A 3,919-nucleotide genomic window follows, 5' to 3' on the forward strand; every position below is an offset into this window, starting at 1 on the left:
AGTTATCTACCTCATCGAATCTGTTGGCTAAATAAACACACTGAAGGGAACTCTAAAATAGCCCAGAAGCTATACCATCATGGAAGTACACCTGATTCCCGTGATGGTCAGATTTTATGTGCCAGCACGACTGTCACTTGTAATCTTCAGCAATGACCTGACTAGCTACGTTATCTAGTAGTGATGTTAGCGCAAAAGATCAGGTATGTGCCCGCGATGATCCAGATTGGGCGAATTTGTTCCAAGAGTTGGCCTTCTAGATGACTCCAGACCTGGTTGTTGGCATAGTTTGTGTCACCCTCCTTTCTCTTCCATGGTTGTTCCATCATTTGTGCTACCTTCCTTGTAGATAAGCTCATTCTTCCACCTTCCATGGAGACTCCTTCTCCTATTTAAACTCTCACCATTGCTATGTGCTACTAGTTTTGGGAATAGTTGTTGATAGTTGTCTAGTGGAGCAATGCTGTTAGTGTTTGTGAGTTTGCTAGATAGGTCGTGTGAGTGTGACAAGTGTGGGATTGTTGATAGCTTGAGGAAGTTTGTGAAGTGCCCTTAATCTTGTGTAAAAGTTGTGGGTAAGAGAGACTTGTATTGGAAGATCCATCTTCAAAGAGTGAATGCTTGAGGAACATGCTAGCTAGATCCCTGTAAGAAGGCTTGTGACGTCAAGAATTTGGTTGTAAGCTTACTCTTATTTCGTAATTAATGCAATCAATGATGTTTTCCTATGTCTTGTATGTAATGTACTTGATAGCTCATGACTTCTTGACTTTGTGAGTAAATAGATCATTGTTGTTCCAGTTACATGCTTTGTTGTATTTCCTTTGCATTATTTCAGGTTGATTACTCATTAGGAGAAGGAAGCAGAAGCTGGAGCGGTGCAATGGAACTCCATCGACTACCAGTTGAGGTAAGCCTCCAACTATGACTGTTTAAGGAAAGCTATTGTTGATCTATCCTTGTTTGTGACTAGACCCACTCTAGGGCTAGAGGGGTTGCCTCTGTCCGCAGAGGGAACACTTTCGTGCATCACAAATTGGTGACTCCACTGGGGAGGAACTTTGGCCTTTTTTCTTTTCCTTTTTACTCTTGTCTTGATTTGTGTTTTGCTCTCTTTTGAAGTTTTGGGGATTAGTTACCAGTCTTCTGAGTTTTCTGGCCTGATCTAGGAAACACCCTTTCTGATTAAAGGATTGATTGTCTTTGATTTGGGAGTTTTTGGTTCGCCTGTTACTGTTTTGAACATCATCGCGGCTTTAAATTCAATAGTCGCGTTGTCATCGCGTCAACCATTTTGAAGTATCCTGTTCATCATGTAATTACGCTTAACATTCGCGACGGTTCTGAAAATCGGATCATCGTGGGAAAGTCATGTACTTCCAAGATGACATCGCTTTGTTTCTGTGGTGTGTTCTTTATCAGTGCTTGTTGCTTGTGTATCACCTGCACTGATTGTTGGAGAATTGATTTTTTCAATTCTGCCTCCTGAATCCATCAGTCTTGCTAGTCCCTTGGTGTTCTCACTTGTTTGATAACTTGTTTTTCACTGTTTATAGGTTGAGGCACCCTCTCATGAGCTTTGTTGAATGAATCTTGTTTTTTTCTTTGTGACCTAGTTTCATTGTTTCAAGTCTTTTGGACTAGTTTCGCTTGGTTGCTTGGTTGCTCAAAGATTCGTTTACCGCTTGTTGTTGGTTTGATTGAGCCTTCCCCTTTGCTTACTTTTGGTTGATTGTTTAGTGATTGTTATAGGACCAACCTTGGCATTGATTCGATTTCTCTTCACTACCCGGACATAGATTACAATTGTTTGGATCAACCGTTTTTCCACATTTGTTTATTTCTTATTGGTTTCTTTTAGATTTAAGAGACATCAAAATCAAAAGGATTGCATTCATTTAGTCTACGAAAGTGAAACTGAATTTTCATTTCAATTTGCTTATTGAAAAGTGAACGATTAAATCTCTCATTAGTAGTATTCGTGCACTTTAGGAATTGATGTCTATTTGCATTGAGTGACCGCTTCGTTGTCTTGGTTTTCTTGGTTTGGGAATGATCTCTCTACCCTCCCATAGGTAGGTGTTCATCGAAAAAAAATGATATTTCATTCATTCTAGCTGCATCCTAGGTTTTGCTATATACATAAGGTAAGGCCTGAAAAATGAAACATAATCCAAGATCAACTCTAAAATGAACTGAATAAATCTAACAATGCATTGGAACATAATTCACACATTTAGAGGTTTAGGCTAGAGAATTGCTCTGGTGTCGTTAAACCTAGTCACTTTTGTTTCCACTCAAGGTTGGGTGATTCCTCCTTCTGTGACTCAATAGTGCTCTAGCACAGAATTGTGCTCCCATGTACCATCGAGTATATGTTGGGAGACCCCACTAGGTTATCATCCTTTATCCATAGGAAGCCATCTCTGCCACCTTACAAGCCGTAACGCACCGAACACAACATTCAGGAAGATTGACTGCCGTACGGAAAGTCCTTGGTTTTCATATGACTGCCAAGGTGTATATGCAGTTTTACAGATTTGTCTGGTAAACCTTTTGCCTAGTTCTCCAGAGTAGTCACTTTCGTTCCTTTTCGAACTCCCTAAAAGAAAAGGTCCATCTGAGCACTTGTCACTTTAGGCTCATTAAATATTCAAAGGCGACTAGAGTCATCTTTTTTCCTTTTCTCGACTCTTTAAAGATGAAAAGGTCAAGTTTTGTTCCTGTGTCGTAAGATTTATTCGGCCATGATTCAAATTTACCCTATTAGATCTTGTTCGCGTTAGCTTGAGTAGGGTCCTTCCTCGTTATTTTTCCTAGGATTTTTGAATCATCATCCTGGCGGAATCACCGGTCCCGTCTCCCGTTCTGAGTGACCAAGGGTCTCCTTCCTCCGTTGCTCCTGAGGTACCGGTTGTGAGTGATACTCTCCCTGTTATTCTGAGTATCCAACTAATAAACTCTCGCGCTCCAGAGGATGAGACTTACGATATTCACTGGAACCCTGTTTGGAAGCCTTTCGAAGAACATATTCCTGGTACTCCTCCTAGCATTTCAGTCCCAATGTCTTCTTCTGATATGGAGGACACATCCCCCATCACAATTGAAGAATCCTTTGCGACGAGCGGTGAAATTCCCACCTCAATGGAAACTACACCTTTTCATATAACCCCTCTTGGTGTTACGTTGCCTTTATGCTATAAGGCTTTGAGGGATGTTATGGGTTCTAGGAACCCCCTTACGAGTTCTATGTGGTCACACACCATCACTCTAACCTCGGAATCCTTTATTCCTCAAATTCACAATGTCTCTGTCACTTTCGTCTCGACTATTCCAACTGTCTATGTGGCTTATTCAACCCCTGTTGTCGGTGTCGTTACTGCATCCTCAGTTGTGACCGCTGCTGCTGGACCTTCTTCAGGGTCAGCAAATAGTGGCCCATCGACATCTGTACCTGGAGTTGTTGATCCTACACTAAGTGCCCCACCTTCTTCTAGTTCTATTCTAGCAGGGGGGCATACGATCAATATCTGCATGCTCTTCAGAATCCGGATCCTCAAAATATGTTTCATTATTATGATTCTAGAGGGGCTCATCTTTATCCTCATGGACCTTTGCGACCTCAGCCTGCATTTGAGGTCACAGTCCCATTATCCGTTGCTTGGACCACCACTGGTTATGGTGGTGGCCAGGTATTGCTTGCACATCTTCAAGGACCACCTTATCAAGGCCAACCGTCTTACATGCAACCCTCTTGTGGGCAGCAGTATTATGGGTAGTCTTATCCAGGGCAACCTAGAGGCCCACAAGGACAACCCTTCTAGGGACAACCTTTGGCCTCTGGTGGTCCGTCTTTTACCTATTTCGTGTAACGTTCTGGTAATCCGCGACAACCTTACATCCAACAAGGTCAACCTGG

This window comes from Pinus tabuliformis, chromosome 6, assembly GCF_031772625.1.
Source record: "Pinus tabuliformis cultivar Carrire ecotype Pingquan chromosome 6, CPIR1, whole genome shotgun sequence".
Taxonomy (NCBI): domain Eukaryota; kingdom Viridiplantae; phylum Streptophyta; class Pinopsida; order Pinales; family Pinaceae; genus Pinus; species Pinus tabuliformis.